This window comes from Equus caballus, chromosome 21 (assembly GCF_041296265.1).
Source record: "Equus caballus isolate H_3958 breed thoroughbred chromosome 21, TB-T2T, whole genome shotgun sequence".
Taxonomy (NCBI): Eukaryota; Metazoa; Chordata; class Mammalia; order Perissodactyla; family Equidae; genus Equus; species Equus caballus.
This window is the reverse complement of record NC_091704.1, coordinates 66,129,075-66,144,857: the sequence shown is the minus strand read 5'-3', so window position 1 is coordinate 66,144,857 and position 15,783 is coordinate 66,129,075. Positions and strand designations below refer to the sequence as shown.

Below are 15,783 nucleotides of genomic sequence, written 5' to 3'. Positions count from 1 at the left end.
TGAACCAGATGGCTGAGGGCTCGGGGACTTCAGAGTGCTAATGTCAATCCAGATCTGAGCTAAACAAATTTTAGATGTGACTGAATATTTATTCCCAGATAAGAGTGTTTTTACATCTGAATGCCTGGAAAAGTTAGTGGATCAGTCTTGTTTTATTACTCAATAAACTTTTGTTTCCCCATTGTGGGGTGGAAATAGAACCCTGTCAGAGAAAAGTATGTGAAGTTCTAACAGTAAAGTGAACCTCGTGATTGATCGTATATGACTGGAGTCTGATAAATTATATCTGGGACATGTGTAACATGAGAAGAAGGCAGACATTAAACATACCTCTTGTTCTTTTTTTTCTTTTTAATCTTTTATCCAGAGGTTACGTGTCTTTCCATAGGGGGGCACTCCTTTCTTTGTAAAGTTTGCATTCCCACTTTCCCACAGTCCTATCTCCTCATATTACGCTGACTGTCACAGACGACTCTGTGGATCAATGCCATGTGACTGAAATTTCCTAGTAAGGGGTCTCCTCAGTTCCCCAGAAATCAAATTTAAAGCAGACAGCATAGTTTAATTCACACTTAATACCTCTTCTAATTGTTCATTTTCACTTTGATTAGCTGTCTTTCAGCATTTCAGGCTAGATGTGTTCTTTATGTTTTAGGAAATTTGAGTGGTTGCAAATAGATTTTTTCAGGTGTGTGACAGATTATCAAATCTCAGCATATAGAATGATATAGCAAAACACAGATTGTGTCATTTTTGAGACACCTCAGAGTTTCCTCAGCACAATTAATTTATATTCAAGCAATTCCACGCTTTATTATAAATACAAGAAGGGAATCTCTGCTTTCAGTAAACATAACTGTTATACTATGGCTCTTAAAAGCATAACAATAATAATATCTGACCACAGATAGAAACTATATGAAAGTTATTAATGGCCTAGCTCATCACTGGTCATCTCTGTCATAGGAGATAATTGACTTGTCACAGTCTTTATTTTGGGGTTGCTTTGTGCTGTGCTTATTTCTTGGAACTGTAAGGTCAATGTTGCTCATCGTATGTAAACACATACTGGAGCAGTGGACACCTTTTGATGCTGGTATTTTGTCATCCTTACAGGAGATAAAAGAATACCTCCAATCTCAAATTCCATTGACAAGCCCAAAGCCTTCGTAATTTCCTCAGACTCCCAGGCTCCTCCATTTCCATGGCCCCCTGGTTTGAGGTTCTGCTCTTGCACCTTTGAGGTCTGGAGGCTGCGCCACAGTGACTCAGACTTGCCTCAACACTCTCTGAGTAGGCCACCAAGAGCCCCCTCAAATAGACAGCTCTGCTAACCAGGTGGACCTCAGCCATGGCTGTGTGGGGAATCTGGAGGAGAGATTTTCCAACAAACTCCACAGAAAATGACCATCGGTCCCACCTGGACATTTCTGTACTGGATAAATCTATCATGAGTGTCCATGTGGAAGCATGTATGTTGAAATGTTATCCTGATGTACATGCATTTAAACCTTAAGATATTGTCATCTCTTCTTGGGAAAAGTGAAAAAATAGACTGGAAAATTCATTCCACCTTACATGTTAATGGTACGATTGCCTTTTCTGATGCTGACTGCACGGTTTAACCTAGAAACGTTTACGCTGATACAGAGTCAGGAGGTGTTCTATTCAGTCCTTGTCAGGCCTTTCAAATTCACTCAGGCCTTTTAATATGGCAAACAAAATGTCAGGCATTTGAAAAATCTGATACTAAAACGGACTGTCCAATTGCTACTTTTTTACTTTTTATGTTATTCTAGAGAAGTTTAAAGAAAGATATTGAAAGAAATAAAGAGCTTACATATATAGTTATCTCAATAAAATATTATTTTTCTAAATACAAGCCTCTTTGGGCATAAGAAATTCATGTAAAATGTTGACTAAAATACGTATGATTTTAAAATAATCTGCCTTAGATACTATATGTTGTATATGGTTTTTGGCTTTTATGTGTTCTTTTAGATTTATTTTCTCTCTTAGCAAATGCAATAAGATGGAAGTTTCTGTGTGATTCCAATATATGAGCAATATATTACTGTTGAAACCCAATTTTGCATTTAAAATTTTTTCTTTAGATCACGTATGTTTTTCATGTTAGAAATCCAAGGGAAAGTACAAATTTGAGCATGAATTTACAGAAAGAAAGCATGTATCCACATTTGATTCACTTCTTGTTTGTTTTCTTTAACTTGCTTGCTCATATCACTGTCTAAGAAACTATAAAATTAGCACAAAACAAAATTCCCTCCAAGAATAGGGGAACAAATGGGCATAAAACACCATATATTTCATATATTATGAAAGGTCATTTTTATGTGGGCAGTGTAGAGAGTGACAGGCTAACTTCAGTAGACGCGTGTCAGAGCCAGTGCTGGAGAAAAGATGTGCCCGGCCAGCCTGGGGAAGCCTTGGGCAGGAGGTGGTAAACATCCGGCAATCTGTGCTGTCTGTGGGATAACGTGGAATGAAGGTGGGGCCTCATTTTAGAAGTTGTTAAATTCCAAGTTTAGGAATTTGAAATTAATCTGCTGATCTGTTGGAAAATTATTAGATATTTGGAGCAGGAAAGTGATATCATTAAGGCGAACTCTTGGAAAGACTAGGCAGAGTGTATGGTGTGTTGCAGCAGGAGCGGAGGTGGAGCAGAGGGCTGGCATGGGGGGATTGCAATGCTTAGTCTAGGCAACAGTTTCCAAGTGAGGTGCATGGGCCAATCCATCAAGGTGGGGAATGTTTTCCAACTTATCTGTACATTTATTTTCAAATCATGCTTTTAAGCGTCATCCTTTGTACCTGTTCCATAATGTACGTAATACATTTCCAGTAGCATTTGTGCATAATTACAGGTAAATCAATATAGATGCATTGTGAGGGGTTCCCAACAACTGTTTACTAGTGAGGAGCATGATCTGAAGGCCCAGATTAGGTCAGTGGTAGAGACAATGCAGAAGAAAGCATAGATGCAAGGATCACTCTCCAGGTGGAGGGAGAAGCTTGCCTAATGATGATTTTGACAACTAGCTGTGGAATGAGATGAGAACAATGAAGTCTGGAATTAATAGCTTCTTAATGTGCAGGTTATTAGGACTCCTTGATCAAGAAATCAGATAGTTTTTCTATTTCCTTCTTTTAACAAATTGTTACCATGAGTCTAGTGAATGAATACAAATGGGCACACCTTTATTTGCACAAGACAATTAGGACACATTAATTAGCTTCATCTAGTGCCTAAAGCTGAATTTAAGTATTTTTCTGGTACATTCCAAAACTAAGTCAGATGCGTTAAACTCTAGGAAAATTCAGTTAGTCTGAACTTGTTCCTTACAGGACAACAAACACCAAAGGTAGTTTAAAAACAGCCAATTCTTCACTTTAAGAAAAGTTTTTACTTTGACTTCATTCACATAGTGAACTTCCCTACTACATTACAATATGATTCAACTTAAAATATTGTAATTTGCATGAAACTCTTCAGAGGCAGATTCTGACAGATCCTTCACTATAGAGTCTCAAGGTATGAATAAATTTAGGATTCTAGTTTAACTGGAATCAGAGGATACCAAAAACTATGCTCACTAGGGACACCAGTTGAAGTCACCTGTTTCTCTTCCAAGGTATGACATACATATATTGCAAAACATGGCTTATAAAAGAAAAGCTAACAGAATATTTAAACTGTCAGTTGAAAGAACTAGGTGGCCATGGTACCAGAAAATAAAGTGCATTAATTCTAGGAACAACATAGAATGTTTTTGACAACAGGAGAAAAAGCCTATGTATGTACAAAGCCTGCTTCAATGGTTTTTCACTGAATATCAGAATAAAATTTAAGAAATCTGCCTTGTTTCTTACTTCCTCCATAATCTGAGTCTGATTCCATCCAAAACATGAAATGTTACGTTAAAATTAACACATAGCCCTAAATATCTGCTTCTTAGTACCTCATACTCCTCACCCCATGCAATTATGGGTTTTCGTCACCAGTGCCTGAGAATACTGCCTTGGGCTCAAACAGTTGCATGGTTTCAGCACATGAAACAGCTTAGACTCTTGGAAGCCTGCACGTGACCTCTTTGCATGGAGACACATCAATTCCCTGCAGCTAACACTGCAAGTCCATCCATAAGATGCTTCATAGGACGCTCCTCCAGAGCTATTTTGAGGATTTTCCAATTAGGCTTTAAAGTCACTGTTGCTCAAGGTACTGGAGTCCACCTCTTCTGTCTTTCTTATCACAACGTCAAAGAAGAGTTTGTAATGTTGTCATATTTTAGAATGACTCTTCTCTCCAGGCTTTTAAAAATCAATTACAAAAGGCTCTAATGAAGTGTCATTGCAAAGGAAAAGTAAGAGATCAAGACACATTCACCCTTAATTTTGTCCAAGAATTATGCCTGTAGCAACAATATTAACATTGTTTTCTACCTGATGTCTTTGACTTTCTTTGAGAAAGCTGGGATCGAAGCTGGGGTTAGTCTACTTTTGAGGCTCAATGGAAAGGGAAGAGTACAAAACAGTGGAAAAAACCTTAATGTGATAGCAATTTGCCCTCTTGTAGTCTATTTATTGAGTTCTCATATGGCTGTGCCGCACCACATCTGAAATGAATCTGGAAAGGGAAAGAGAGGGTATTTCTTATCCCTCCAGACTTTCTTATCCTTGAAACAGGTAGGAAAAGAGGGAATTTTCTTCTGTCTTTCTTAGAGATATAATATCTTGACCACTGGTAAACAAACACAATCTGGTTAACACTCCCTTCTTTTTATTTTAGGAAACAAATAACAAAGCGTAGGAAGAAAAACTAGATGGATCCATTCCAGTACCGCTATTCCTAGAGCACTGAGTAGAAGCCAATCTCCTCTACATGAGAAAAGAGGAAGAAATTTCCCCCTCAATATATTACATGAGCAAAATTATATCAAATCATACATTGAAGAAAATAATATATCATGATTAAACTGGGATAAATTCCAGGAATGTGTGAGTGGGTCAATATGAAGAAATCTATTAATATAACTGATCATATTAATAAAGATAAAGAGAAAACCCTTGATCATCTTCATAGATGCAGAAAATGTATTTGATGATTTTCAACTTTTAACACATATTTATATCAAAACACTCAGCAAAACACATACCAACACACATATAAAGTTAAACAGAAAAAGTAATTAAAGGCATGAGATTTAGAATAAAATAGGTAAAACTATATATATTTGCAGTTAATATGAGTTTACATTTAAAACATTTACAAGAATTAATTGAACATTGCTAAAAATAATAAAATAATTTAGTAAAATAGCAAGTTACATAATCAATAATCAATAACTATACATATACATATGAAGCAAATGGAAAATATAATAGACCTATTTATAATCTCACAAATTAATATAATACATAAGAAAGTAAAACAACTAGGCATAAAATTGAACTTTAAAATCTAAGATCTCTTGAAATATGTGAATTAGACCTAAACACAAATGAAGATATTGCACGTCTATTTTCCCACTAGACTACTTTTGAGAATATGGCCCACTTCTCATACACCTCTACCCACTGGGTCTGGACACAGCCGGCTTGAGAACACCATAAGTGCTTCATAAATGTTGTTGGATAAATGAATGACTGGATGTTTACGTGTAAATACTTCAGCATTGAATTATGTGAAAAATGTCAAGTGATTAAAGTTTTATATACCATAGGAAAGCCTGACCTGTGTCATTGGGTTTTCCTCGAGACACGGAATTAGTTCTTTCCAATCTGCACAAATATATCACACTTGGGAAAAAAAATGGAGTTTTACAAATTATACATATTTTGCATAATTATATATTAATTGAGCATGTTACTCAATAAGTTCTCCCCTTATATAAAGGTTTTACTGTAAATTTCTTTCAAATAGTGAGTAGCTCTAGTAACCCACTCTAGTAACTTTTAAATAGTGAGTACCTCTAGTAAGAATAAAATATTTCTCAATTGAATAATAAAATTAAACCTGGTTTACACCCACCTTTCTGGTTCGATGATAGAAGGATGCACGCTCACTGAGACAGATGCAACTCTAAGACATCGAGACCTAATTTTTCAGGTTGCCCTGGTCAAAACTTCATAAGAGAATTGTGATCTGGCTGTGGTTCATTGTCAATGAATTTCAAGCTTCTTTAGTGGTTATTTAAGGAGGTAATTAAGGTTAAATGAGGTCACAAGGATGGGCCCTAATTAGATAGGCCTGGTGTTCTTAAAAGAAGAGACAGCAGGGATCTCTCCCTGGCATGCACAAAGAAATGTGAGGATACAGCAAGCAGGCAGCACCTGCAAGCCAAGAAGAGGACTCTCACCAGAAACAAACATTGTAGACACCTTGATCTTGGACTTCCAGCCTCCAGAACTGTGAGCTGTTTAAGCCACCCAGTCTGTGGTATTTTGTTATGGCAAGCCAAGCAGAATAATACAGATTTTGTCCCCATATTACCAGAAAACCCCTCTTACTATAAGATTAATTTTGATCTTTTTCATATTTCACAAATATTTGTGATCAAAGCTTTAGTTTCACATTCCAGAAATACAAAGCTGAATGATGTCTCTGCCTTAGAGTGTATACCTAGACCAAAGATAACAGATACAGGGATCTTAGCAGCTTCCACCTGCTCCCATGTCCTAACTGCTATTGATGACAATGATATCTCCCAATGAAACTTAAACATCAGAATCCTACTAAACACAGAATAACTACCAAAGAATCAGCTTTAAGAATGCTCCAGGAGAAACTTGTTAGGTAGCCTTGGTCCAGTGCTGTAAGCAGAGAAGCCTGGAAAGTGAAATGGCTTGCTACACTAACCACACACTCAAACTGAAAGGAAAAAAAATCACGAAAATCATAAAAGAAAATCTGTATGTGCATTTGTGTGCACAGAACAATAAAGAAGCTAGGTAGCTCTTGAGAATAGAATTCTAACTTTTTGTATATTTATAGTTACCATATAATTTCTAAAATTTCAACAGCTGTCAGATTTTACTTTGTTTTCAAACTGTGAGACAGTTTCAGAGGCTTATTTCATGAGCTTGCTGATTTCACAGTCACTCAACATTTACCTTCATTTATCCACGTTTAACTCAACAGGGCAAATTCAAATGTGGCCAGATAACATGCATTAAATTTAACTTTCACCACTCACTCACCCATCTATTCTTTTCTCAGAAAGTTGCTGAAAATCCAAGAGAACAGAAAACATTCAGCCTTATGTTTATTTAACCCAATTCAGAATATTTGTAATTCTTTCACTAATTACTCTTGCTTCTCATTTCTAAGTGGCTAAAAATGGCTTCTTTGTCATTTCTTCTGTGTTTTTCAAAAAGAAATTTCTGGCTTTTTCTCAACGAGAAAAATTTTACCTTATGAAACGTGCATGAGATCAACAAAAGACAATTAAAAATATAAAGACTATTCCCATCTTTTTTACTACTATCAATAGCAATATGTCATAGATCTACCTGAACCCAACAATGGATATAAATTATTACATTTTTCTGGCATCTTGCTTTGAACAATGAAAGCTAATATGAAAATATTATAATAAATTGCTTTATCTGGATTTAGTGTAAACCCTGACAATTTTTTTTTTCTTTTTTGTAATGCAAGTGCCTGACTTAAGCTTTGATTGCAGAGACATCCATTTCAAAGAGGCATTCACTTCAAAGAGGGCTTTCTCAAATGAACACTTCGGCAGCCAAACTGGATAGAGACCCAGGCTGCCTCCCACACTGAGGCTCCTTTGTTTTGGAGATCTTGGTTGACTTCAGTAACTGACCATTCAGGCTACTTTTTTTCCTCTTCCCTCACTTTAAATTCATGCTCTTCTGTTTTAAATTCACCAATAAAGAGTAAGCCCTCAAAATCCTAGGCCCCCACCCCCATAAAAGCAGGACCCAGGCCTGTGCACTCTCTCTCTATCCTCACGGCCTTGCTATGTGGCCCCCGGTGTGCTGTGCAACTTCCAGGTCTGGTGAGTAATAAACTTTTACATCTTCTAAGTTTCCTGATGGTTATTGCTGAAGGGCATCTTGCAATCGTAATAAGAACAGCAAGAGCTGGTCCAACCGCAATATGGGTTATTGATAGGCTGAGACTGGCACAAAACACTGGACAATTAGGAGTTATTTTTCTTTCTCATCAGACTATTATAAATAACTCCACAGGACTGGCTAGGATGCTTCTACAGCAAAAAAGGAATGAAAACAAAATCTTGAATACATTGCTTCACTTTATTTCACAGGTTCATTTTTTTAAATTTTCAATTTATGTTGGCAATTATTGATTTATGTTTACTATTTTATATTGATGAAAATAGTAGAATGACAAAATTCTACATATGCTACGTAAACAAAGGACAAAAATAAAGGATCAACAAGAAGCAAATAAAAAGTGAAAGAAAACAAATCTAGTAATGTTAATATCAGGCAGACTCTAATTCAAAATCTAAAAGAAAAAGCATAACATTTTATATTGATTAAAATAGCAATATTCCAAGAAGTTACAGTAGTCCCTCCTTATCTGGGAGGATGTGGTCCAAGGCCCCCAGTAGATGCCTGAAACCGTGCATAGCACTGAGCCCTATACATACCATGTTTTCTCCTATACATCCATAACTATGATTGTTTAATTTATAGACTATGCTCAATAAGAGATTAACAACAATAACTATTAATAAAAGAGAACAATTATACAATGTGCTGTAATAAAAGTTACCATCTATCTTAGCAACCTCAGGATATGAGTTTTTTTCTTTTCTTATTAAGTCGAGAACTTTCACCTTTTCACTTAAAGGAAGCACTTTATGGTCTCTCTTTGGCACATCCAAATTGCCAGCATCATGACTCTTGCACTTTGGAGCCATGATTAAGTAAAACAAGGATGGCTTGAACACAAGCACTGCGATACCCTGACAGTCCATCTGATAACCTAGTGCCTTACGGGTGGGTAGTGTACACAGTGTGGATCCACAGGACAAAGGGATGATTCATGTACCCAGTGGGATGGAGCAGGATGGCTCTAGATGTCATCGTGCTACTCAGAACAGTATGCACCTTAAAACATATGAATTGTTTATTTCTGTCTTTCTGGAATTTTCCATTTAGTATTTTTGGACCGAAGTTGACTGTGGGTAACTGAAACTGCAGAAAGTGAAACAGTGGTTAAGGGAGGACCACTGCATATTGGTTATAACCTTTAATCAGTTAACAATGTAAGATTAAAATATTGAAGACAAAATTTGAGAGAAATGCAAGGAGAATTTGAAAAAAGCACAACATTCTATCTTGGAAACTTAGGAATAAACTAAGCAAATATGTGTGAGAATATTGAGGATTTGAAAAATGCTTCTACATAGGTAAGTAAATATCACATATATCATTTTATATTCAGTAACTTGAGAACAAAGTCCACTCATATACACACAGATTATTGAGAAAATGATCACTTATCGTTCCTGAAACCCAAAAAAAGCAGAAAATTACACAGGCTGCCATCGCTGGGTCATATGCAATAAAGCTTGAATATAATAAAAAAGCAGGAAAATAATATTCCAAAATTTATAAACACACATTTCTAAATAGCTTTTTTTAACAAATTCAATTGAGATATTAAAAGTTATTTATAAATAAACGAAAAGTAGAACACTACATCTCCAAATCCACAGAATGTTGTCAAAGCAGCGCCTAGTGGAAGCATTATAATTACAGATGCTCTTATTACAAAACAAAAAGAATGAAAGGAACTAAGACAACATAAAAAGCTAGAACATAACATTAATAAACAAAAGAAATAATATTTTTTTGTAGAAATTGATTTTAATTTTATGTGGAAATTCCATGGGCCTGGGAAACCTAAGATGTCTTTGAACAAACAAAAATAAAATTGCAATACTTAGCAAATATCAAGACTTATTAAAAGGCAAGTCCAAATAAAACAATATGGCCTTGATTCAAACATAGACAAATAGTTAACAGAATAGAATAGAAATCAAGATATCGCATACACACACAGGATTTATGACAAAGGTGACACTTGAGTGCAATCAGTGAAGGATGATCTTTTCAATACACCGATCCTTTCCATTGCATGTCCATATGGGTAAGACAAAGAAACAAAAAAGAATCTTGGTCTCTATCCCAAATCATAAAAAAAAATCGATTCCAAGTGAATTACAGATCTGAAAGTGAAACGTAAAACAATGAGTCTTCCAGAAGATAACACAGGAGAATATCTTCGTGATTTGGGGCAGCCAAAACTTCCTTAAAGAGGTCGTGAAAACCAGTAACCATAGAATAAAAAGATGGATAACATTCAAATTAAGAAGGTCTATTATTAAAATACACCATTAAGAGTGTAAAACAGCAAGTACAGGCTAGAGAAGAGATTTGTCATGCGCATGACCGAAAAAGACATAGTACCCAAAATGTATACTGTGGATCTCACACACATCAATTAGGGAATATATTGCAATGCATCTACAACATTTGGAAAACCACTCTTCCATTTCATTTTGCATATTAAGATCACAAAAGCAAATCAAAACTCATAACCAGGAGGTGTGTCCTTGGGTCATCATTGGCTAAAAAGCCAATAGCTCTCCCAGATGCTTTTTTGTAAAAATTTCACATGAGAGCTGTAAGTCACCAGTTGACTTAAAGAAGACATTGTTTGCAAGTTTGCAGATAAAATCTAATTTATGTTCTTTAAAGCTTGCTCTGTCTAGCTGCTCTGTAGGGAGAGGATCTCGGGGGTCAAGGGAAGGAGCAGGGAGAGCAGGTGGGGCCATGCAGTGAGAGATGATGGTTCCCGGAGAGGGAGTAGTGGAGGGGGAGGTGGGGAGCAGTGGTCAGATTTGGTCAATACATTTAGGAAGAGTGGACAGGATTGATGAGATGCTGGATGTCGGGGAAAACAAGGCTATTTAACACAGCACAGGCATTAGGGACACGTTGGCTGTCTCCTCCCTGCATTTTATTTTGAAAATTTTCAAATTGTCATCAAAGTTGAATTAATTTTCCAGTGAATCCCCATAGAATCTAAACCTAGCTTCTGCCATTAACATTTTGCTATATTTGTTTATTAAATACTCATACACATATCCACCTGTATGCTTCCATCAAACCATTTTTATGCATTTCAAAGCAAATTGCAGACGTTAGTACATATCTTACTAAATACTTGTGTATGAATACCATTAACTGGATTTCAATATTTGTTTATAGTTTTATATGCAATCTACATGCAATGAAATGCATAAATTGTAAGTGCATATTTGCTGAATTTTGGCAAATACTTACATCTGGGAAAACATTAATTTTATCCAAAAGGATGTTGAGATGCTGCATTCACTATGAGGGCAACAACTCATATTAAGTCTCAAAGCTTGTATTAACTGCTCAAAGCCATGTTGTCGACACGCCGACAGGGCCAGCTGGAATCAATGTGTGAGGAAAGCGTATCTAAAATTCAGTAGTTTAAACAGCCATCTGACGGCGCTGTTTTTATTAGAACAACAGATGCAATGGCTTTTTTAAAAGTAGGATTCCATATGGAAAAGATAAGTTTGTTAATTTGTTTTACCTATTGTTTCTCAATATGCTTAGCCTGTACAAGTATTATTAAAACACAGGTTAATGAGACATGCCTTAAGACGTTAAAGAAAGTCAGTAGTTTTGGCTAAACTTAATTCCGTAAATCATAATGTTATAATATTTGCACAATAAAATCATTGCCTGCATATAGGTAACATATAACTACACTATGCCAAAAGATATAAATAAATCTCAGAATGCTAACACGGTTAAAGGATTAGTCAATTATATTATACAATATAGGTTTATTTTTTGGGTGCCCCACTTAATTTTGAAAGTATACCTAATTAAAGTAGCACTATAAAAAAAGCCCAATGCAGTTTCTCCTCAATAAGCAAGCACCTTAAAAATTATTTATGTAACTTAAATGCAATCGCTGGTAACTCTCTTTGCAGCAGGCCGCAATACACAGCTCATTGTTTTTACACATGCTAGTAAATAGATATCTAAGAACAAAAGCCTCTTTTAAAAAAATTAAAAATAATTTGGTCTCCATTTGCCATCAAATCACAGAGAAAGAGAGACTTCATGTTAATTCTTGAAAAAATAATTTTTTTGGCCTCAGCTCTAATAGAAGCAGTTTGTTATAAATGGGGTTATTGATTCCAAGTTCAGAGGCTCATCTGAGAAGTTTGTCATCAGCAAGTATTTAAAAACAAACAAACAAACAAACAAAATAAGTTTTTACTTTTCCTCCTGTTTGGTGCAGAGAACTGTTTGATTTGACCCAGCTACCCTTAAAGTTCTCCTTTCTGCATCTGTTCAGGCCTAACGGGCTGAGTCCACCCAGTTACAACTAGATAAAGGGGATCCAGGGGTAATCTGACTGTAATTCACCCGTGCATTACTACTGCTAAATCTTTAGTGTTCTGCTTCCTGTTTCTTTTTGTGGATATTTTTAATCTATTTTACTGTCTAGACTTGAGATTTATAAAAAGCATGGTTTTAAATTTTGTAGGACTGCCGTGGTGTTGTGATCCTGTAATAGAAAGTATTAACTCAATTAGCTGCCACTAGTGGTATTTTTTGGATGGCTAGGTTATTTACTTATTTTTTTAAGATTTTATTTTTTTCCTTTTTCTCCCCAAAGCCCCCCGGTACATAGTTGCATATTCTTCGTTGTGGGTCCTTCCAGTTGTAGCATGTGGGACGCCACCTCAGTGTGGCTCAATGAGCAGCACCATGTCCATGCCCAGGATTCGAACCAATGAAACACTGGGCCGCCTGCAGCGGAGCACGTGAACTCAACCACTCAGCCACCGGCCCAGCCCTGATGGCTAGGCTATTTTTGATTCTATATTTTAGATGTATAAAATGATGTTTAATATTATGGCAAGAAAATCCATATCCTTTTGTTAGGAAAAATGATGCTGGAAATTTTCAGCGGAGACAGCATTCCCTTCCCAAAGCTGAGAAGCAGAGATTGTTACAACTTTCCCACAATGTTTTACTTAAACGTATAAACACACACAACTTGAGTAAAGAACAATTCCAGGAGGCTTGTGGAAAGGAGGTCAAAGTTAAGTTTTTCGTATTTCAACAGCCCAGAACAAACAAAACACCCACATCATCATCTTCATCCTAATCGCTAAAATTCAGAGCCGTTAATTATGTTTGGGATTTGGAGAGAAGTCCTGGGGGTTTTGTCATGAGGTCATTTTAAATGTCATCCTGGAAGAATTAAGAGTCTGTCTTATCAGCATCTGCAAGCATGAGACAATCAGGAAAGGATGAGGAAAGATAAAAGCCAAGAACTGAAGACATACAGACACAGCGTGCAAGCATCTTCTGAAAGAGGAAGGGACATACACGATGTGAAGAAGTACGAACAAGATTCCCACAGACCATCCAGCAATTATATCGTCTAGTTAGATTTCAAGATTGTAATTTAGTTTCCCGCTTTTTTGTTCCCACACTTTTTCCTGCACATTCTTTTCACAGCTTAGAATAGCTATTTTTTTCAACTTTACTGAAGTATAGCTGATAAATAAAACCGTAAGATATTTAAACTGTGCATGATGGTGATACGATCTATGTATACGTTGTGAAGGTGTTCCCCCATCTAGTTCATTAACACATCCATCGCCTCACATATTTACCTTTTTTTTTTGGTGAGAACATTTAAGTAAGTTCTCTTGTCTTAATAAATTTCAATTATATAATACAGTGTTATTAATTATAGTCACCATGTTTTACATGAGATGCTCAGAACTTATTCATCTCATAGCTCAAAATTTGTACCCTTTACCAACCTCTCCTTATTTCCCCTACACCCCAACCCTTGGCAACCACTTTTCTACTCTGTGTTTCTGTGAGATTGCTCTTTTTTTTCTAAGATCCCACATATAAGTGATACCATGCAGTATTTGTCTTTCTCTGTCTGGCTTATCTCCCTCAGCATAATGCTTTCAAGTTCTATCCATGTTGTCGCAAATGGCAGGATTTCCTTCTTTCTCGTGGCTGAATAATATGCCATTGCATCTACATACGACACCTTCTCTATGATTCACCCACTGGCAGACACTCGGGTTGTTTCTCTTTCTTGACTATTGTGAGTAATGCTGCAGTGAATATGGCAGTGCGGGTATCTCTTCCATATCCTGTTTTCATTTCCTTCAGATGTTTACCCAGAAGTGGGATTGCTGGATCATATGGTAGTTCTATCTGTAATCTTTTGAGGAAGCTCCCTACTGTTTTCCATAGTGGCTGCACCAAATCACATTCCCACTGAGAGTAGTTATTTTTTGACATTTTGACTTCAAACAATGGGTCAGCGAAAAATCCCCAGAAAGTCCCCCACGTGGCTTACTTTACTTCTCCAGCTGTGGGGACTCCATTTTGGGTCTCCTCTACCTTTCCAGTCACCTTCACCTGAGTGCCCCTGTCAGTTGCCCCCTCCCTGGCCACGCCCCTCCACGCTCGGTGACCAACTTCTAGGGGAGCAGTGGGTAGACGCCCTGGAGTCCTGGTCTGTTGCCCTCATTAGCTCAGTCTTGTTCTCCTGGCTCCACCTCTTCCCAGCACCTCTTCACTCCCGACGTTACGATCATTAACCGTGCTACCCCTGAAACATTGACTTCATGTCACCCGACTCTGATATCACCTCCTTTCATTCGGGGCCACTTCCTCTTATACTCCTACTTCCAGAATTCCCTGAGCTTAATGAGACCTCTCCCCAAAGTGACCTTTATACTACCTCACTTCCTGATTTATCCGGTTCAGATCCTCAGCACTCGACACCCCTGTGAGGGTCTAATACTGGCCCAATAAATTTGGCATCTCAAGAGAAATCGGTGATCTCACACTCGTGAAAAGCAGGACTTTGCAACTTGGTCTCAGGGTGGGAGAGTGTCAGCATGTCAATGTGACGGGTGACAAAGATGCCAAAGATGCAGACAGGCTGGATGCTTCCCAGCTGAGTGGCCGTCAGGTAGATGTGCCAACACACAGACATTGATGGGAAAGGAATCACACAGAAGACTCCAAAGCCCTGGGTTGATTTAATACTGCCACTTTGTTGTGAATAACGAAGGCATTCATTTGAGAGAGAAAGAACTATTGCCAAATCTTCAAAAGGAAGAAAATGGCTTGAAAAATGAAAGCTATGTTATAGTAGGGTTTAGTTCCCTGGAATCCTGCTTCGGAACCTGTGACAGTTAATGAGTTGGATAATGAGTTTTGTATTCTAATATAAAATAAAAATTGATTGTAACATTTCAACAAAAAACAATAACTGGTTATTTAAAATAACTATTTTCAAAAATTTTGCCAACACTGTTTTCATAAAACAGTCAGTTAAGCTCCCTAAACCACATTTCCCTGGAAACCACTCTTCCCTGAAGGATTTATTGAGAAGATAAACACAATGTTTACCACCTCCATTTTTTAGAACGCTCTTAAATACTGAATTTTTCATTTCCAATGAAAAAAAAATTGTTTGACTTTTAAGTAATACTCCTATCTACTCTTTCCTGTAATATCAGAAGGGAAAAGCTTTTGCTATGATAACACTGACATTAGTAGGCACTGGTTGTGAAGTTTCAATGGAATTATCATGCTCTAGAGCCTTTATTTTTCAAGGTAAACTAGTTTTAAGTGTTGCAAATGCCGTTTACCCTC

At 36.8% G+C, this 15,783-nt stretch overlaps 1 long non-coding RNA gene across 1 annotated transcript in view; it reads left to right on the top strand.

The window, feature by feature from the left end:
• Positions 1-7,912: 7,912 nt before the first annotated feature.
• The window catches only part of LOC106782374 (uncharacterized), a 41,433-nt gene continuing 33,562 nt past the window's right edge, over positions 7,913-15,783 (top strand). Inside the window, exon 1 of the long non-coding RNA XR_001379393.3 lies at positions 7,913-8,045. This is a non-coding gene — a long non-coding RNA (uncharacterized lncRNA). The remainder of the gene's footprint in view (positions 8,046-15,783) is intronic.